Source organism: Oncorhynchus tshawytscha, linkage group LG06 (assembly GCF_018296145.1).
Source record: "Oncorhynchus tshawytscha isolate Ot180627B linkage group LG06, Otsh_v2.0, whole genome shotgun sequence".
NCBI classification, from domain to species: domain Eukaryota; kingdom Metazoa; phylum Chordata; class Actinopteri; order Salmoniformes; family Salmonidae; genus Oncorhynchus; species Oncorhynchus tshawytscha.
In genome coordinates, this window is record NC_056434.1 from 7,422,111 (window position 1) to 7,444,737 (window position 22,627).

General features: G+C 43.9%; 1 long non-coding RNA gene across 2 annotated transcripts in view; it reads right to left on the reverse strand.

Annotated features, from left to right (window-relative positions):
• Window positions 1-19,630, reverse strand: part of LOC112251965 — a 43,599-nt gene extending 23,969 nt beyond the window's left edge. The window contains exon 1 of one of the 2 annotated variants that reach the window (XR_006083559.1): window positions 19,160-19,630. This is a non-coding gene — a long non-coding RNA (uncharacterized LOC112251965). The remainder of the gene's footprint in view (window positions 1-19,159) is intronic. The other variant, XR_002953787.2, reaches the window with a different exon arrangement.
• Between the last annotated feature and the right edge of the window lie 2,997 nt (window positions 19,631-22,627).

Here is a 22,627-nt window from a genome sequence, read left to right on the forward strand (position 1 = left end):
ACAGCTGTGCTCCTATTCAGCTAGTTAGAACCCCCCCGGCCCTTTTTTTTTTGATCATACAGCCGCACAGATAGAGGGTTAAGCAAATATTACACAAAGAACAGTAAAACACAGCAGACCTTCTACTCCTCGCACCTCGCTTCAAGGAAACATGGGCAAGAGAACCCTACTGTGTGTGTGTGTGTGTGTGTGTGTGTGTGTGTGTGTCAGTGAACTCACTGCTTGTGCTCTTTGTCTGTCTCAATATAACCCCTCTTAATATTTTATTCTCTGCACCCTCCCTCCTCTCCAGCACCGCCTGCCTCCGCCGACCCTCCCCAAAAAACCTTGGGGAGGCAATGACAGTGCTCCTTTGTTCGCCCTCCTCTCCTCTCGGCCCCCGTCGCTCTTTCACTCCCTCTGTGCCCACATCGGTTGTGAGGGGAGGCATGCCTGGACAGGCGCAGGGAGGGAGTGAGAGCCAAGAGAAGGGTGAGAAGGGGAGGGTCTCTCGCTCTCATTCCTCCACCTTTCTGTCAACTCTGCAATACCAGAGTGTGCTTGGGAGAGGGGGTCAGCAGTAAGGTTTGACCTCTGAACTAACCACTACAGGAGGTCAGCCACACCCCATAGCTGGGGCCTATATAAGGACTTTATATCAGAACATAAACAAAAAGTCCAAACTAAACACCGGGGAGAGACAAAACAGTTTGACTTAAGAGGCTCTGTGGCTTCACAAGAACAACGAGAAAAGGTTTAATTTTTGCATTTGTTTGGAAATAAAACATTCCAGACTACAGTAATAATGTGCCATGGTATTGCTCAGGCCTTGGGTTATGTGTTGTTTTTTTTATAACCAGGTAGGGGGGGGTACACCTCCTTTAAAACAAAGAAACATGCAGTCTGTTCATTATGGGAGACAGTTTTCTGAGCTGCTCCTTTAGCAAACCCATTCCCAAATAGTGGGCATAGAAACCGAATGACTAGAATGGACATTCTGCAATTATATTTCTATGCTATATGTTGCCTGCAGTACTGTAGGTGCCTGGTGGTAATCAGGGAGCCTCCCTGCTAAGAACAGCTCATTTTCCCCAACCCATACTTTAAAGACGCCTAGCCTCCCAGGCAATCGGATCATTAACCTCAGCTAATCTACAAACATTACGTTTAGAAAAAAATGTCTTCCCAGGCTTAAGCTCTGTACACAGCCAAAGCGCCTTGCTTATTCATTTGGAGGGTGCAAGACTGACTGTGTGAGTGAGATGGAGTGTACACATGAGCGTGTGTGTGTGTGTGTGTGTGTGCGCGTGCGAGTGAGTGAGACTGTGCATTTTTATCTACATGCGTGATATCTACAAAAAAAATATTTTAAAAAATGAAAAACTGAGCAGCCTTGATGGTGTCTGTTGTCTCTCCTGCCAAGCTAAGCCCCTGCTGGGATCTCAATCAATAGGACCGATGAAGACACCCCGTCGTGCCATGAGGGAAAACGCTAGTCTGTGTTTGAGACGGGCTGTCAATCCCCAAGGGTAGAGGGGGGCAGATATGGAAAGAGTTCCCTAAATGTGCAAAGATAATCTGAACGATATAGATATATAGATATAGATATATAAATGAAATGAAAACCTAGCTTATATATATCTCAAATGTGGAGATAAAAATGCACTGGCTCTAAAATCAGGGATTCAGTATCTGAGATGGTTTCTTATTCATTTGGGGACGAAACTGATTCTGGATGTGATTAATACAAATGAGAAAATGCTAATTCACCCCGAGTGCAATAAACATGGTTCTAACCTATTGTACAATTCTGAAAGTCTATCCCTCATCTTCCTTCAATGTAACAAACATGAACCCCCGCAATAAAAATGAACACATTTATGTGGTTTTATGGATTTTTCCTTCTCTCTTTTAAAATGTGAATCCAGAGAAATTCCTTAAGAACTAAATATACAGTACTTCAATGCTTGTACGACCTGCTAGATGAAGGCAATATGGTGGAAGCTACCCCATTGCTCTGCTGATGTCTATAGACTCTTCACAGTCAGGGTAGGGAAGGGCTTGGCAGCAAATTGAGACTGCTCGGTTATGTCATGTCTTGCTCTTTATAGGCCCACACCACATCTCTGACAGAGATGAGTGATCAAGACTCCAGCCAAAGTGTACACAGGTGATTGGGAGGCGTCCCATGTGAACATCTGCGAATCAAACTGTCAATCTCAGAACAGGGAGGTTTTGTGTGAAGGGGGGGAGTAGCTTCGGGTTCTCCTGACTTAACTGCCACGTTGGTCCGAGAACCAAGAAGCGCCCGGAAGCGATTCTGAGACTGTCATATTTACTCTCTGTGGTTAGAAGGACTGCCTTTGGGGAGTTAAACCAAACATTATAATGTGAGATGTCAGCTTGAAAATATGACTTGTGTTTCCCTTCGAATTATTTGAAACTTAAAAAAAAAAAAAACTTGACAACAGTAATATATAGACACAATATGTAATTTATAACATTATATATGTTTCTTGCATTTGGTTAAGCACTATCATTCAGTCCAGAGGGTAGACTACGGCCCAGCGGGTAGACTACGGCCCAGCGGGTAGACTACGGCCCAGCGGGTAGACTACGGCCCAGCGGGTAGACTACGGCCCAGCGGGTAGACTACGGCCCAGCGGGTAGACTACGGCCCAGCGGGTAGACTACGGCCCAGCGGGTAGACTACGAAGTGTTTAAAAAAAGAAACTGCTCTCTCAAAGTTGCCATCTCAATTTAATTTCCAATTAATTTTTTTTTATTATTATTTTCTTCTAAAACTGATGTCACTACCACAGGAAGATTTTGTCATTTCAACCAAAGAATGTGGGTCATTTCCTGGTATTCCAACTTCCAGATGAAATCGACGCAACAGCTCAGATACCAATTCTACAATAAGCTTTTAAAACGTTATCCACCCGTGGAAGTTGGGGACTTTTAATTGTGTATGTTTAAAATGCTTTATAATATCGTCGGTGACATGTATCAATGTACACAGTGTTCTTATAGTTGGTGATATCTTAATAATAGAATGTCACTTTCTTTCAAACTCGAGGCTTCTCTATTCCTCTACTTAACATCAGCCAATAGCAGCAGCATCCTCCTCCTCCTCCTAACCATCAGATTTACCAAAGAGATCGTCAATAAACGTAAGAGGTGAGAATAAACTACCCAACATAGACCCTTGAGTGTTTCCAGCACCATATCTCAAAAGGTTAATAGACGTGTCAATTCCCTAGTCGAGATACCCTGACTGCACCCCCACTCAACGCTCCTAATCAGCCTCTGCAACCCTTCAGAGACCCCCCCCCCAGCCAACTCCAGACAGAGGGGCATTTATGAGTGGGACACTAACCAAATGAACGTTAACCAAATGAACGTCCTCCTGGGAGCTATAGTTTAATTGTCCGTCCTCTCCTCTCTAAATTGAACAAGCTGCCGTACTCACACAAGAGGCAATGCGGATCTCTCTACCGTAAAAGACAGGCACGTTTCCATTATACTGCGTCGCCAAGTACTATACAGCTGTGTAGAATGGACCCCAAGGAGGCATCATCCCATCATACCGTCTGCAATTAAAGGGAGGGAGACCCTGTAAGGTGAGATGCCCAGATGAACGTTTCTCATCACGAGTCTGTCGGAAGTCCCACTGAGGATCCCCACTTCATTATGCGTAATGCCTCCTCTTATTGGCTGATGAAATAACTCTTCAGTGACCACAGTATCCCGTTCAAAATGGTAAGGGTTTGACGGAGGGCGGGGTGAAGTGAAAATGTGTTGGATTTCAGGTGATAAAACAATGTCTCAAAGAGGTGTACTATAGAGGTGTACTATAGAACGTCTTCCCCCATGGGTGTGATGTTCAGTCGTGGCCAAAGGTTTTGAGAATGACACAAATATTAATTTCCACAAAGTTTGCTGCTCCAGTGTCTTTAGATATTTTTTGTCAGATGTTACTATAGAATACTGAAGTATAATTACAAGCATTTCATAAGTGTCAAAGGATTTTTTTGACAATTACATGAAGTTAATGCAAAGAGTCAATATTTCAAGACCTCAAGACCCCTTTCAAGACCTCTGCAATCCGCCCTGGCATGCTGTCAATTAACATCTGGGCCACATCCTGACTGATGAGTTTCCTGGCCATGGACCCAATATATCGATGTTTTGTTCCCCGAGCCACTTAGTTATCACTTTTGCCTTATGGTGCTCCATCATGCTGCAAAAGGCATTGTCCGTCACCAAACTGTTCCTGGATGGTTGGAATAAGTTGCTCTCGGAGGATGTGTTGGTACCATTCTTTATTCATGGCTGTCTTCTTAGGAAAAATTGTGAGTGAGCCCACTCCCTTGGCTGAGAAGCAACCCCACACATTAATGGTCTCAGGATGCTTTACGGTTGGCATGACGCAGGACTGATGGTAGCGCTCACCTTGTCACTCCCGACAAGCTTTTTTCCGGATGCCCCAAACAATCGGAAAGGGGATTCATCAGAGAAAAGGACTTTTCCCCAGTCCTCAGCAGTCCAATCCCTGTACCTTTTGCAGAATATCAGTCTGTCCCTGATATTTTTTCTGGAGAGAAGTGGCTTCTTTGCTGCCCTTTTTGACACTAGGCCATCCTCTAAAAGTCTTCGCCTCACTGTGCATGCAGATTCCCGAGCAAGCGCTGTACTGGTGGGGCCCCGATCCCGCAGCTGAATCAACTTTAGGAGACGGTCCTGGTGCTTGCTGGACTTTCTTGGGCGCCCTGAAACCTTCTTCACAACAATTGAACCACTCTCCTTGAAGTTCTTGATGATCCGAAGAAATGGTTGATTTAGGTGCAATCTGACTGACAGTAATATCCTTGCCTGTAAACCCTTTTTGTGCAAAGCAATTATGACGGCACGTGTTTTCTTGTAACCGTGGTTGACAGAGGAAGAACAATGATTCCAAGCACCACCCTCCTTTCGAAGTTTCCAGTCTGTTATTCAAACTCAATCAGCATAACAGAGTGATCTCCAGCCTTGTCCTCTTCAACACTCACACCTGTGTTAACGAGAGAATCACTGACATGATGTCAGCTGGTCCTTTTGTGGCAGGGCTGAAATGCAGTGGAAATGTTTGTGTGATTCAGTTCATTTGCATGGCAAAGAGGGACTTTGCAATTAATTGCAATTCATCTGATCACTCTTCATAACATTCTGGAGTAATATGCAAATTGCCATCATACAAACTGAGGCAGCAGACTTTGTGAAAATTTATATTTGTGTAATTCTTAAAACTTTTGGCCACGACTGTAGAATGTATTTCACATTTTTGGGATGGACAAAAGCAAGTGTGGAGCTCACCTCTCTTCCGGACTCTTCTCTTGTCCTCACCATTCCACACTTCTCCCACATTCCTTCTTTCCTTTCTTCGGTGTGTGGTAGTGTATTCTTTCAAAAACCCTGCTGTGTTTCTTAGAACAATGCAGGGAGAAGTTGAACATGGTTCCAGTTTAGGTATCACCCAGCACTACATTAATGGCACAAGTGACGAAATCATGTCTCTTTTTGCTGGAGATCAAGTCAGCTGTCAATTCCATCTTTCAAGGTTGAATTTGAAAAACAGTCAACTACAGTAATGGTTTCATCGTTATCACTTAAAAGGCAATACATGCTCCATTTGAAGAAAATAAGCTTTAGCTGACAGATTCACGACGTCTGTAGAATTTACAGTCGTTTGAAAAGAGAGAGGAAGTCGAGTGGCCATGTTCATCATTTACCTGGAAAGCTTTGTCACTTACCCACCATTTAAATCATGTTCCTCAGTGGCTGTTCAGCTTTGATAGAACAACCCGACAGGACAAATACCGGTCTCATAGGAAATTGTGCAAATAATTTTCTTTCATCTCGGATCCTAGCGGCATTGTTCCATTCCCCCCACTCCCCCCGCGGGGAGCTAATCGGAGACAAACACTCGAAGACTCTGACACCTTGTCAAATCCCAAACTATCTAACCAGAGCCGGGAGAAGGGATGAAAATCTAACCAGAGCCGGGAGAAGGGATGAAAATCTAACCAGAGCCGGGAGAAGGGATGAAAATCTAACCAGAGCCGGGAGAAGGGATGAAAATCTAACCAGAGCCGGGAGAAGGGATGAAAATCTAACCAGAGCCGGGAGAAGGGATGAAAATCTAACCAGAGCCGGGAGAAGGGATGAAAATCTAACCAGAGCCGGGAGAAGGGATGAAAATCTAACCAGAGCCGGGAGAAGGGATAACTAACCAGAGACGGGATGCACACAGTGGGGCTTTATTCTGTAGGCCTATCAGCATTTGGTTTGCCAGTCTCCAAGATCCAATCTTCTAATACTCTGTGCCGGTCGGAAGGATATCTGTCAGATAGTGCTGCCCCAAGGCCTCGGCTGCGTAATCGGATTCCAGCAGAAGGGGAGTAATACTGGCCCTGCCAACAGCCCTCTGCTCCACGCTCCCCTTACTGACCACCGCCAGGCTTCACCTCATCTTTTTCCACACACTGGGAATGGCGGGAATTATCCGTGTGTAACATGAGCTCCAAGATGAGGGAGGACAGACGAGTGGACTGAACGCTGATCCCTTTTCTCTCTCTGTGATAAATGTCATTGACCGGCTCCGTTTCAGATAGCTCAAGGATAAGCAGACACCTCCCTTTGGAAAGGCAGACCCCTCCCTTTGGAAAGGTTTTGCTGTAAGTGCTGCCTTCACCAAGATCAATGGCACATGCCGTCGACTGGCCAGTTCAATCCCAGCAACAATGGTGAAAAATCTCTGCACATTTTTGTGACCGCAGTAGAACGACAACCGCAAGACGGTTGGTTTATAAAGTTAATTTATCAAAAACCTTCCCCTTAATGAGGCCAAAAGTCTGATTGATTTCTCATGGAGATCAGTCTGTGTAGAAATTATACATTCCTCCTTGTCAACTCCCAAATCTATATGAAATAGGGCAGAGCATCTGTCTAGCCACTCCATCCAGATGGCAGGAGAACAGACGTAATTTAGTTCATTAACCTAACAGCACTTAACCACTGGGCCATGTACTCTAGATGGTTCAGTCCATCAGAGAATGTTTTTATTTTAAAGAAAGCGCCTTAATAGCATCAGGAAACGTTAACTACTGTCACATGTGCTCCCTCTCCGGCCTCTAAGTCACCAGGCTGCTCGTTAGGGAGCACACCTGTTACCAGCGTTACGCGCATAATGACACTGACCTGGACTCCATCACCTCCTTGATTACCGGCCCTTTATATGTCCCTCCCTTTGGTTTCTTCCCTGGTTGTCATTGTTGCTGTTTCATGTCGCTACACTACTGCTACTCTCGGTTTATCATATATGCATAGTCACTTTAACCATATCTACATGTACATACCACCTCAAATCAACCTGACTAACTGGTGTCTGCATGTGGCCTCTCTAGTGCATGTGGCCTCTCTAGTGCATGTGGCCTCTCTAGTGCATGTGGCCTCTCTGCATGTGGTGCATGTGGCCTCTCTAGTGCATGTGGCCTCTCTAGTGCATGTGGCCTCTCTAGTGCATGTGGCTCTCTAGTGCATGTGGTGCATGTGGCCTCTCTAGTGCATGTGGCCTCTCTAGTGCATGTGGCCTCTCTAGTGCATGTGGCCTCTCTAGTGCATGTGGCCTCTCTAGTGCATGTGGCCTCTCTAGTGCATGTGGCCTCTCTAGTGCATGTGGCCTCTCTAGTGCATGTAGCACTAGTACCCCAGCTCATCTTAGGTTTCTTTACATACAGCCGAGAAGAACTACTGAATATAAGATCAGCGTCAACTCACCATCAGTACGACCAAGAATATGTTTTTCGCGATGCGGATCCTGTGTTCTGCCTTACAACCAGTGTAACCGAGTGGATCACATGCAGCGACCAAAAAAAAAAACGACTCAGAAAAAGAGGGAAACGAAGCGGTCTTCTGGTCAGACTCCGGAGACGGGCACATCGTGCACCACTCCCTAGCATTCTTCTTGCCAATGTCCAGTCTCTTGACAACAAGGTTGATGAAATCCGAGCAAGGGTAGCATTCCAGAGGGACATCAGAGACTGTAACGTTCTTTGCTTCACGGAAACATGGCTAACTGGAGAGACGCAATCCGAAGCGGTGCAGCCAGCGGGTTTCTCCACGCATCGCGCCGACAGAAACAAACACCTTTCTGGTAAGAAGACGGGCGGGGGCGTATGTCTTATGGCCAACGTGACATGGTGTGATGAAAGAAACATACAGGAACTCAAATCCTTCTGTTCACCCGATTTAGAATTCCTCACAATCAAATGTAGACCGCATTATCTACCAAGAGAATTCTCTTCGATTATAATCACAGCCGTATATATCCCCCCAAGCAGACACATCGATGGCTCTGAACGAACTCTATTTAACTCTCTGCAAACTGGAAACGATTTATCCGGAGGCTGCATTCATTGTAGCTGGGGATTTTAACAAGGCTAATCTGAAAACAAGACTCCCTAAATTTTATCAGCATATCGATTGCGCAACCAGGGGTGGAAAGACCCTGGATCATTGTTACTCTAACTTCCGCGACGCATATAAGGCCCTGCCCCGCCACCCTTTCGGAAAAGCTGACCACGACTCCATTTTGTTGATCCCTGCCTACAGACAGAAACTAAAACAAGAAGCTCCCACGCTGAGGTCTGTCCAACGCTGGTCCGACCAAGCTGACTCCACACTCCAAGACTGCTTCCATCACGTGGACTGGGAGATGTTTCGTATTGCGTCAGACAACAACATTGACGAATACGCTGATTCGGTGTGCGAGTTCATTAGAACGTGCGTTGAAGATGTTGTTCCCATAGCAACGATTAAAACATTCCCTAACCAGAAACCGTGGATTGATAGCAGCATTCGTGTGAAACTGAAGGCGCGAACCACTGCTTTTAATCAGGGCAAGGTGTCTGGTAACATGACTGAATACAAACAGTGCAGCTATTCCCTCCGCAAGGCTATCAAACAAGCTAAGCGCCAGTACAGAGACAAAGTAGAATCTCAATTCAACGGCTCAGACACAAGAGGTATGTGGCAGGGTCTACAGTCAATCACGGACTACAGGAAGAAACCCAGCCCAGTCACGGACCAGGATGTCTTGCTCCCAGGCAGACTAAATAACTTTTTGCCCGCTTTGAGGACAATACAGTGCCACTGACACGGCCTGCAACGGAAACATGCGGTCTCTCCTTCACTGCAGCCGAAGTGAGTAAGACATTTAAACGTGTTAACCCTCGCAAGGCTGCAGGCCCAGACGGCATCCCCAGCCGCGCCCTCAGAGCATGCGCAGACCAGCTGGCCGGTGTGTTTACGGACATATTCAATCAATCCCTATACCAGTCTGCTGTTCCCACATGCTTCAAGAGGGCCACCATTGTTCCTGTTCCCAAGAAAGCTAAGGTAACTGAGCTAAACGACTACCGCCCCGTAGCACTCACATCCGTCATCATGAAGTGCTTTGAGAGACTAGTCAAGGACCATATCACCTCCACCCTACCTGACACCCTTGACCCACTCCAATTTGCTTACCGCCCAAATAGGTCCACAGACGATGCAATCTCAACCACACTGCACACTGCCCTAACCCATCTGGACAAGAGGAATACCTATGTGAGAATGCTGTTCATCGACTACAGCTCGGCATTCAACACCATAGTACCCTCCAAGCTCGTCATCAAGCTCGAGACCCTGGGTCTCGACCCCGCCCTGTGCAACTGGGTACTGGACTTCCTGACGGGCCGCCCCCAGGTGGTGAGGGTAGGCAACAACATCTCCTCCCCGCTGATCCTCAACACTGGGGCCCCACAAGGGTGCGTTCTGAGCCCTCTCCTGTACTCCCTGTTCACCCATGACTGCGTGGCCATGCACGCCTCCAACTCAATCATCAAGTTTGCGGACGACACAACAGTGGTAGGCTTGATTACCAACAACGACGAGACGGCCTACAGGGAGGAGGTGAGGGCCCTCGGAGTGTGGTGTCAGGAAAATAACCTCACACTCAACGTCAACAAAACTAAGGAGATGATTGTGGACTTCAGGAAACAGCAGAGGGAACACCCCCCCATCCACATCGATGGAACAGTAGTGGAGAGGGTAGCAAGTTTTAAGTTCCTCGGCATACACATCACAGACAAACTGAATTGGTCCACTCACACAGACAGCATCGTGAGGAAGGCGCAGCAGCGCCTCTTCAACCTCAGGAGGCTGAAGAAATTTGGCTTGTCACCAAAAGCACTCAAAAACTTCTACAGATGCACAATCGAGAGCATCCTGGCGGGCTGTATCACCGCCTGGTATGGCAACTGCACCGCCCTCAACCGTAAGGCTCTCCAGAGGGTAGTGAGGTCTGCACAACGCATCACCGGGGGCAAACTACCTGCCCTCCAGGACACCTACACCACCCGATGCTACAGGAAGGCCATAAAGATCATCAAGGACATCAACAACCCGAGCCACTGCCTGTTCACCCCGCTGTCATCCAGAAGGCGAGGTCAGTACAGGTGCATCAAAGCTGGGACCGAGAGACTGAAAAACAGCTTCTATCTCAAGGCCATCAGACTGTTAAACAGCCACCACTAACATTGAGTGGCTACTGCCAACACACTGTCAATGACACTGACTCTACTCCAGCCACTTTAATCATGGGAATTGATGGGAAATGATGTAAATATATCACTAGCCACTTTAAACAATGCTACCTTATATAATGTTACTTACCCTACATTGTTCATCTCATATGCATACGTTGATACTGTACTCTATATCATCGACTGCATCCTTATGTAATACATGTATCACTAGCCACTTTAACTATGCCACTTGGTTTACATACTTATCTCATATGTATATACTGTACTCGATATCATCTACTGTATCTTGCCTATGCTGCTCTGTACCATCACTCATTCATATATCCTTATGTACATATTCTTTATCCCCTTACACTGTGTATGACAGTAGTTTTTTTTGGAATTGTTAGTTAGATTACTTGCTCGTTATTACTGCATTGTCGGAACTAGAAGCACAAGCATTTCGCTACACTCGCATTAACATCTGCTAACCATGTGTATGTGACAAATCAAATTTGATTTGATTTGATTTGCATGTAGCCTCTCTACTGCATGTAGCCTCTCTACTGCATGTAGCCTCTCTACTGCATGTAGCCTCTCTACTGCATGTAGCCTCTCTACTGCATGTAGCCTCTCTACTGCATGTAGCCTCTCTACTGCATGTAGCCTCTCTACTGCATGTAGCCTCTCTACTGTTTTCACTGTCTTTTTATTTCTTTACTTACCTATTGTTCCCTAATAATTTTTTTTTTTTTGCACTATTGGTTAGAGCCTGTAAGTAAGCATTTCACTGTAAGGTGAACAACACCTGCTGTATTCGGAGCACATGACAAATAAACTTTGATTTGATGTCGGTATTTGTTGTTTTGTTTATTTATTGAATATATTCACTCCCTGAACTTGCTTCCTGACTCTCAGCGTACATCGCTACAACTACGGCCAGGGGCTCATTTGCTCTGGCGTTATCAAACGGTGTAATAATTATGACAAGCCTCTGATTTTATGATCTTGTGATTATTACACCATGCCATACCATCTGAGTTTTTCTTCATTCATTTGAATATAGGGGCTTATGGAGTGGGGTTTAGGCAACCCACAAAGAAAAGAATGCGGGACAAATCACCACCCCGTTCCTGCTTAGCACCCTCACCCCGAGCCAATACAATGAACTTCCTGCTTAGAACCCACACCCCGAGCCAATACAATGAACTTCCTGCTTAGAACCCACACCCCGAGCCAATACAATGACCTTCCTGCTTAGAACCCTCACCTCAAGCCAATACCATGACCTTCCTGCTTAGAACCCTCACCCCGAGCCTAAACAATGACCTTCCTGCTTAGAACCCTCACCCCGAGCCAATACAATGACCTTCCTGCTTAGAACCCTCACCTCGAGCCAATACCATGACCTTCCTGCTTAGAACCCTCACTCCGAGCCAATACAATGACAAAGACCTTCCTGTTTAGAACCCTCACCTCAAGCCAATACAGTGACCTTCTTGCTTAGAACCCTCACCCTGAGCCAATACAATGACACTAAGACCTTCCTGTTTAGAACCCTCACCCCGAGCCAATACAATGACCTTCTTGCTTAGAACCCTCACCCGAGCCAATATAATGACCTTCCTGCTTAGAACCCTCACCCGAGCCAATACAATGAGACCTTCCTGTTTAGAACCCTCACCCCGAGCCAATACAATGACACTAAGACCTTCCTGTTTAGAACCCTCACCCCGAGCCAATACAATGACCTTCTTCTTAGAACCCTTAGCCAATATAAACCCTCTTAGAACCCGAGCCAATATAATGACCTTCCTGTTTAGAACCCTCACCCTGAGCCAATACAATGACACTAAGACCTTCCTGTTTAGAACCCTCACCCGAGCCAATACAATGACCTTCTTGCTTAGAACAGACCTTCCTGTTTGAGCCAATATAATGTCCTTCCTCTTAGAACCCCGAGCCAAATGAATGACCTTCCTTAGAACCCTCACCCAGAGAACCCTTCTTAGAACCCTCACCCGAGCCAATATAATGACCTTCCCTTTTAGAATCCTCACCCTGAGCCAATATAATGTCCTTCCTGCTTAGAACCCTCACCCCGAGCCAATACAATGACACTAAGACCTTCCTGTTTAGAACCCTCACCTCGAGCCAATACAGTGACCTTCTTGCTTAGAACCCTCACCCGAGCCAATATAATGACCTTCCTTTTAGAATCCTCACCCTGAGCCAATATAATGTCCTTCCTGCTTAGAACCCTCACCCCGAGCCAATACAATGACACTAAGACCTTCCTGTTTAGAACCCTCACCACAAGCCAATACAAAGAGGAGAAAAGACATGTGAAAAGGATCTGTGTGTTCACACAGCGTTTCCCCCAGGTCCTCCAGTGTGTGTGAGCTCAGGCGGAGAGAGGGCTTGCACCTGGAGCAGGGAGGAGCATGCAAGGTCAGGGTCTCCTCACGGAGTTAAAACGGGACTAGCTCGCTCTCCTGAGGAGGCCAGACAATCCCTGCGGTGGCGTGGCACAATATGGGCCTTTTTTCCCCTCCTGTTCCCCCTCTCCTTCTTCTCTTTCTTTTGGAGAAACGCAGTAATCCATAACACACGCAACAACCGGCAGCTCAATTATCCTCACCTTAGAACATTTTCTAAAACAATTAACCTCTTCATGGACCGCAGACTTTTCCCAGGAAAGTGCACATCGGTAATTGAATGAATCCTCCATTTACAGTCAGTGACCCCAGGTCTCCGAGAAGGTCTCAGGGGGAGTCGGGATATGCAAAAAAAAAAAAATAATTCTCCAATTCACACATAAATAAACACACTTGTACATTTGTGAATTAGGACAAATATAAGCACCCATCTAATTATTGTTTTGTTACTACATTCATGACCGTGACATTGGTCAATCATATGTAAATCTGACATCAAAAATCCTTAACTGTTGCTTTGTGATTGTCCAATGACCTTAGCAGCATGGGTGTTATATTATCATGCAATAAAGATAATTTATTTCAGTACAGATTTATAGACTGGATACAAAATACATAAAACCATTTCATATAATTCTCAATAACCATTGGCAAACAGTGATTCGCATAAGCAAATATTACTACTATTTTACAACCTACCCCTAATGCAATGTGGTTTTGTGTTAAGATGAATGTGGAATGAAAAGGTGCAACACAAAATCCAGTGCAACATCAATTTCCAAAGGAAACAAAAATCCAGTGCACATCAATTTCCAAAAGAAACAAAAAATCCCTACTCATTACAATTTAGCTAAATTCAACCAAGATAATTCAAATTTACTGAACATCTAAACTAATAGGGCAAAAATTAGATGCATAGTGTGTACCCTGTAAGTGTATAACCTGTACAGTGTGTTGTGAAACAGAAATGTGTTTTTTGTATATCCCACTCCCCCGAGACACCCTCGGAGAGTGGGGTCACGGCCAGGGATCAGCCATTATCAACAGCGACCCTGGAACAATTAGAGTTAAGTGTCTTGCTCAAGGGCAGATCGACAGATGTATTATTATTTTTATCTAGTCGGCTCGGGATTCAAACTCTTTTGGTTACTGGCCCAACGTTAAACTATCTGCTGCCCTATCTTCTGGCCCAACGCTAACCACTAGGCTATCTTATAGAGCAAATCAATGTTCTTAAAAAAAAAATTGGGAGAGGAAGAGGCTGGCTTGCTTTTTGACTCAGAAAGTGATCAAATCAAATGTTTTATTTGTCACGTGTGCTGAATACAACAGGTATTTACCTTACAGTGAAATGCTTACTTACAAGCCCTTAACCAACAATGCAGTTTTAAGACAAATAAATGTTAAGTAAAAAAATAGATGAGTAAAAAATGGAAAATAAAAAAAGTTACAGATAATTAAAGAGCAGCAGTAAAATAACAGTAGCGATGCTATATACAGGGTATTACGGTACAGAGTCAATGTGGAGGCTATATACAGGGTATTACGGTACAGAGTCAATGTGGAGGCTATATACAGGGTATTACGGTACAGAGTCAATGTGGAGGCTATATACAGGGGGTACCGGTACAGAGTCAATGTGGAGGCTATATACAGGGTATTACGGTACAGAGTCAATGTGGAGGTTATATACAGGGTATTACGGTACAGAGTCAATGTGGAGGCTATATACAGGGGGTACCGGTACAGAGTCAATGTGGAGGCTATATACAGGGTATTACGGTACAGAGTCAATGTGGAGGCTATATACAGGGTATTACGGTACAGAGTCAATGTGGAGGCTATATACAGGGGTACCGGTACAGAGTCAATGTGGAGGCTATATACAGGGGGTACCGGTACAGAGTCAATGTGGAGGCTATATACAGGGGGTACCGGTACTGAGTCAATGTGGAGGCTATATACAGGGGTACCGGTACAGAGTCAATGTGGAGGCTATATACAGGGGTACCGGTACAGAGTCAATGTGGAGGCTATATACAGGGCGTACCGGTACAGAGTCAATGTGGAGGCTATATACAGGGCGTACCGGTACAGAGTCAATGTGGAGGCTATATACAGGGGTACCGGTACAGAGTCAATGTGGAGGCTATATACAGGGGTACCGGTACAGAGTCAATGTGGAGGCTATATACAGGGGGGTACAGAGTCAATGTGGAGGTTATATACAGGGGGTACAGAGTCAATGTGGAGGCTATATACAGGGGGTACTGGTACAGAGTCAATGTGGAGGCTATATACAGGGGGGGTGTACCAGTACAGAGTCAATGTGCGGGAGCACCGGTTAGTCGAGGTAATATGTGCATGTAGGTAGAGTTAAAGTGACTATGCATTGATAATAAACAGAGAGCATCAGCAGTGTAAATAAGAGGGGGGGGGGACAATTGCAAATAGTCTGGGTCGCCCAGATCTTGACTTAGAAAAGGTTGGTGACCACTGTTATAGGGGCTAGGGTTCTATTTGGGATTTAGAGGAGGCCAAATCTAGGAGTGTCCTTAAAATGCCTCAGCCGAGGACAGATCTAGGAGTGTCCTTAAAATGCCTCAGCCGAGGACAGATCTAGGAGTGTCCTTAAAATGCCTCAGCCGAGGACAGATCTAGGAGTGTCCTTAATGCCTCAGCCGAGGACAGATCTAGGAGTGTCCTTAAAATGCCTCAGCCGAGGACAGATCTAGGAGTGTCCTTAAAATGCCTCAGCCGAGGACAGATCTAGGAGTGTCCTTAAAATGCCTCAGCCGAGGACAGATCTAGGAGTGTCCTTAAAATGCCTCAGCCGAGGACAGATCTAGGAGTGTCCTTAATGCCTCAGCCGAGGACAGATCTAGGAGTGTCCTTAAAATGCCTCAACCGAGGACAGATCTAGGAGTGTCCTTAATGCCTCAGCCGAGGACAGATCTAGGAGTGTCCTTAATGCCATGACACTCAAAGTAGGCCTTAGAAAAACAGATTGTTTTCCTTTCCAGCTGCCCTCATATTTTCCATAGCCTATCACACATGTTCCTTACTTTGTAGGCTTGGGGATTATTCTTTCAATAGAGAGATCCATTTCCTGTACATTATACATACTCTTAAAACATATGCAAAAGGTTTGAATATGGAATTTAAAAGCTTGGTTGCAAGAAAGTAAAAAATCAATCATATAAGTCTTAATTTGATCAAAGTAAGATTTGTATCTTGTTTCAAAAATAGAATACACAGTGGTCACCCAGAAATGTTAGGAAAAATATTCCATGACGTGGAATGCTGTAGGTCTATTTTTATTTCACCTGAATGAATGAGCATTTTGTGAGTGTCATACACAGACCATTCAAATCAGCCATTTTGTGAGTGTCATACACAGACCACTCAAATCAGCCATTTTGTGCATGTCATGCACAGACCACTCAAATCAGCCATTTTGTGAGTGTCATACACAGACCATTCAAATCAGCCATTTTGTGAGTGTCATACACAGACCACTCAAATCAGCCATTTTGTGAGTGTCATACACAGACCACTCAAATCAGCCATTTTGTGAGTGTCATACACAGACCACTCAAATCAGCCATTTTGTGAGTGTCACACACAGACCACTCAAATCAGCCATTTTGTGAGTGTCACACACAGACCACTCAAATCAGCCATTTTGTGAGTGTCACACACAGACCACTCAAATCAGCCATTTTGTGAGTGTCACACACAGACCACTCAAATCAGCCATTTTGTGAGTGTCACACACAGACCACTCAAATCAGCCATTTTGTGAGTGTCACACACAGACCACTCAAATCAGCCATTTTCCATAAAGCTAGCCTATCATTCAGCCATTTTCCATAAAGCTAGCCTATCATTCAGCCATTTTCCATAAAGCTAGCCTATCATTCAGCCATTTTCCATAAAGCTAGCCTATCATTCAGCCATTTTCCATAAAGCTAGCCTATCATTCAGCCATTTTCCATAAAGCTAGCCTATCATTCAGCATTCCTCAGACGACAGATCAACGAAGGCATTCCAAGAAGAAAGACGCGTGACCACAAGAGGGATTTTTGTTTTTCTCCTATAACAGATATAGGCTTGTCGTTATGAGATTAAAGCAGGCTAAATTGAAGTTGTGGGTGAGAAAGTCCATATTTTAGGCTTCACAAAAGCTCCTTTCATCCAAAGACAATTTTTCCATTGAAGGGGTTTTCATGAACTCGCAAGTCCTAATGAGAGCTTGGTAAGTCAGCCTTTTGTTTACTCATTAGAACCCTCCATGCCTGAGCGTTCAGCCCCAGGTGACAGACATTCGCTTATAGCAGTGAGTGTGGCCAAATCATTTAGAACATGACACCGTCTTCAAAAGGCCTGAGTAGAACCACCAATGTAGTACTGAAACAGGAACAAGTTCCAATTAAAACAACATGATCCATTTACGCATGCAAGAGCATGAGGTGCAAAGGTAAATAATGCCTTTATGCCGTGGAATGAGACAGAATGTGCAGGCTAATGATCCAAGTCAGTAAAAAAATATATATATATAATTTTTTTTAAAGCTTTCAAAAAAGAATCTGCCATACTGTGTGTGAATAAGCCCTCAACTCCGTTTGCATTAAAAAATAAAAAAAACCTAGGTTCTGTTTTAACTATGTTTCACAGCCTTGCTAAAATATTATGGTAGAAAACACACACACACACGTTCTCAACAGTAGCAGTGTTGTCTTTCATGTTCCCTTACTCCTCTCTCTTTCTCTGTGTGTGTGTGTGTGTCTCCATCCCCTGCCATATACAACGACAGCGGAACTGGCCACCCACAAGCATAGTGTGCTGGCTCCTTGATTGTGGATGGAGGAAGGAGGCAGACAGGCAAACAGACAGACAGACAGACAGGCAAACAGGGAAACAGACAAGCAAAAAGATAGGCAGGCAAACACAGGCAGGCAGACAGGGGCAGCAGTAGAGGGGGGGGACGGGGGGGCATATAAAACAACTGGCTGTTCTCCAGACTGACTGGAACATTATCTTTCAGGTGTCTCGAGGCGGCAGTTGGCGGCAGTTGGGTGAGGTGTACATAACAGAAGAACCAGACAAAGAAGAAGGAGCCTACCAGCTGCAAGCAGGGAGGGAAACAATGAGGTTATAAACATTTGATTAGGCATCTTCCACTGGGGAGACTTTCTGTGTTGGGTTGTTTTTTTCTCATTCACCCCCTTTCTTTCCCCCCGGGAATGGGACAAATACATTTTTATAGATCTAGTTAAAACCATCGGAAGCCTTTCAAAACATCTCATTTCCTGTTCTTTTCTAAGATCCTTAAATTTCTCGATTTCAGAGCATTTTTTATTGAGGCTCAAAATATATAATTTTTTTCCCTCCCTTCTGTGTTGAAATCAATCATAGGGTTAACATAACCTCATATAGCCTGTCTTTTCAATTTGATTGGAATGTGATCCCTCTCAAGCAAAGGCACGTTTGGTAGTGAGACAGAGAGAACACTCTTGTAGGCTAGCCAATACTGCCGACTTCAGTCTTCTTATAACTGAGCTTAAAAGATATCAACATTTAAGTGTAGTTTTGTCAGAATATTTGGCATGGAAATGGAGAATGAAATTGGAGAATGATACACCCTTTCCCTCATCCCTGTTGCTGAGCTTTTCCCCTCAGGTGCTCCATGTCCTCTTGTTGGAAACTTGGGTAATTTCCCTCACTCAGCCATGTCGACCGGTTGGACAGCCCTGTACTGACTTTTAGGGTCAGCGTGTTTGGCGGGCCTTTATTCAAGCTGTCATGCCCTAACATATATCCTGTCAAAAACAGAGCACTTAGGCTACCTTTTACGGACTGTTTATAACCAAAACCACGGGGGAGGTAGGATACGCCTATAGGCGTGAACCTCAAAGTATACGGATGAATTATACCATTTTATAAATAAAATACATGTATTTTAGAAATGACGAAATGGTTCTCTCAGCGTGCAAACACAGGACGTGGGGTGCAAGGTGTGAAGAGCAAAAAACAGAAATGGCTCAACTTTTTAAAACAAGACAAGCAATGAGTCACCATTGATAGGCGCGCATCATCAAAAATAAATATGAGTGAAGTAATAAAAACACTTACGTACGGTTCATTTTAGAAGATGATGACTGAAGATGACTCATAGTATCGTACGGCTCAAGAATTTCCGCTGCCAACAGTCAGTCCATTCGAAAATGTGTCTGGTCCCTTGAAAACTTGTCTTCATACCTAATAATTGTTGCGCTGTCGTTGACGTCCTGCCGCGCCGGACTCGGTTCTTCAGTGACGCTAGAATCCCGCGATTGAACGCTGTGTGGAGAGACGCGAGAGGAATCTGTCATGTGAGCTATGAGGAGTCGCGCCATTGGCTAGTAGGAAAGCATACATTGATAAGGCTGGTCTTTGTTCCATTGGACTAGCACGGGAACGGACTGAGAGAGGCGCCTCCTAAGCGAGGGTGATCTGTGTGAAAGAATGTGTGTGCGGTGTGCGGTGAGCGGTGTCCACAATTTCCAGCAAAAACGAACAGTAACAAATTGGTGAAATCATTTTGATTTTGTGGTCAAGAATAACAAATACAAGTCTAATAACAAATACAAGTATAATACTCATAATTTAAAGAAGTCTAGAGAAAGCTATATGCAAGACCGTGTTATAAAAATGAGAGACAACATTGATAAAGATCAGCAATAATGACTCTTTAAAATAAATTATCCAAATTCTGAGCAATATTGTATGCTCCCCCCAAAATGGGAAATGATATTTTTTCATACTAGTACAATTTCTCAAATAAATATATTTTGTTTAACAAGTAATATTTGTTTTTCTCAAAAAGGTAGGGGTCAAAATTATTTTATTATACTAATATGTTTCGAAATACTGCCACATTAATGTTGATGCTACCATGATTATGGATAATCCAGAATTAATTGTGAATAATGATAGGCCTATATCTTGAGTGAATTGCTAATAATAGTGAGTGAGAAAATTACAGAGTGAAAAAGTTCCTACCTCTAAGACATGCTAACCTCTCACCATTACCAATAACAAGGGAGGTTAGCATGTCTTGGGGGTATATTCTTTGACACTCTGAAACTTTCTCACTCATCATTATTAGCGATTCACTCAAGATTTTAGGCCTCTCCGTAATCATAATCCAGATTAATGTAGAGGTGCTTAGAAACATTATATTCTTATTTACAATTTTAAAAAATGACTTCAAAATGACATAATACATTATTTACCATTCATTTCTATTGGGCACAAAATAATCTGAAACGCAACCAAAAATTAACTGCAAATGCATCCAACAAGTTTGTAGAGTCACAATAAGTTTGTAGAGTCACAATAGCAATAATTAGTGCTAGGAATATGGGACCAAATACTCAACTTTTGACTACTTTTTTTTATACAAATCTTTAGGGGGTGTCAATAATTTTATGACTACCTTTTTGAGAGAAAAAGTATTACATATTGAACAAAATCTCTTTCTCTGAGCAATGTTATTAGTATGAAATAATATCATTTCCACCATTCTTTGAGCATACAATATATCTTTGTATTTGAATGATTAATTTAATACAGTGATTATTGCTCATCTTTATCAAAGGCGTTGATAATTTCAGACCCCACTGTAGATGAAATATGCCTACACAATTGTAGATTTTTTTTTTTTTACAGAAGTTAATTAGTAGGTAATCTGATACATGCGAATATTACTATAGGCGATTTACCCTTATGATGTTCAACACAACAAAATGTGCTACTTTTTTGATTTTATGCAATATTGTTTAAACTATAGGTTACAGGTGAATAGGTTTGTTTTACAAGAGGCTGAATTGTTTGTATGCTTACTATGTTACGGCATGGGGGTGTACTGAAGGGTTATGGCACCTGTATTGCATAGATACTTTAATGGGTTAACTTCCATACATGTCAGAATAGACACAGGTTATAGCTCCATTGTAAACAGATCATCAGAATCTAAATCAAATCAAATCAAATCAAATCTACAATATATTCATGACTAAATGTGGTATACAGTGGCCTTCAGAAAGTATTCAGACCCCTTGAACTAATCCACATGTTGTTGTGTTACAGCCTGAATTCAAAAACGGATTCAACTGTCTAATTGGTTCTTGATCATTACTAGACAACTATTTGTAGGTGTTGCCATAGATTTTCAGGTAGATTTAAGTCCAAACTGTAACTCGGCCACATAGGAACATTAACTGTCTTCTTGGTAAGGCACTTCAGTGTGGATTTGACCTTGTATTTGAGGTTATTGTCCTACTGAAAGCTGAATTTGTCTCCCAGTGTTTGGTGGAAAAAAAGACTGAACCAGGTTTTTCTCAAGGATTTTGCCTGTGCTTAGCTACATTCCGTTTATTTTTTATCCTGAAAAACTCCCCAGTCCTTAATGATTACAAATATACAGATAACATGATGCAGCCACCAGTGCTCCCGAGTGGCGCAGCAGTCTAAGGCACTGCATCAGTGATAGAGGCTTCACTACAGAACTTGGTTCGATTACTGGCTGTATCACAACCGGCTGTGATTGGTAGACCCATAAGGCTGCGCACAATTGGCCCAGTGTTGTACAGGTTAGGGTTCGGCTAGGGTCGTTAGGGTTTGGCTAGGGTCGTTAGGGTTTGGCCAGGGTCGTTAGGGTTTGGCCAGGGTCGTTAGGGTTTGGCCAGGATCGTTAGGGTTTGGCCAGGATCGTTAGGGTTTGGCCAGGGTCGTTAGGGTTTGGCCAGGGTCGTTAGGGTTTGGCCAGGGTCGTTAGGGTTTGGCCAGGGTCGTTAGGGTTTGGCCAGGGTCGTTAGGGTTTGGCCAGGGTCGTTAGGGTTTGGCCAGGGTAGGCCATCATTATGAATAAGAATTTCTTCTGACTTTCCTAGGTTTTAAAAAAAAAAGTATGCTTGAAAAGAGTGAGAGTGGTACTCATTAATGTGTTGTATTGGATTTGCCCCAAACATAACACTTTGTATTCAAGAAAAAAAGTGAATTGCTTTGCCACATTTTTTCACTCTTTCAATTAAGGTTACTATTGTGGAATAACTACAATGTTGTTGATCCATCCTCAGTTTTCTCCTATCACAGCCATTCAACTCCGCAACTGTTTTGAAGTTACCATTGTATTGGTACACCATCCAAAGTGTTCCAGAGTTCCAGAGTTCCTCTGTCCAGTGTCTGTGTTTTTTTTTCCCCCATCTTAATCTTTTATTTTTATTGGCCAGTCTGAGATATGGCTTTTTCTTTGCAACTCTGCCTAGACGGTCAGCGTCCCGGAGTCGCCTCTTCACTGTTGACGTTGATACGGGTGTTTTGCGGGTACTATTTAATGAAGTTGCCAGTTGAATACTTGTGAGGTGTCTGTTTCTCAAACTAGACCATCTAATGTATTTGTCCTCTCGGTCAGTTGTGCACCGGCTCATATACAGCTCATGCGGGCTGTAACACAACAACATGTGGGAAAAAGTCAAGGGATTTGAATATTTTCTGAATGCACTGTACCTTGTTCTGAATGTGGTCATATATGAGCCACTGCCACACAATAATACAGTC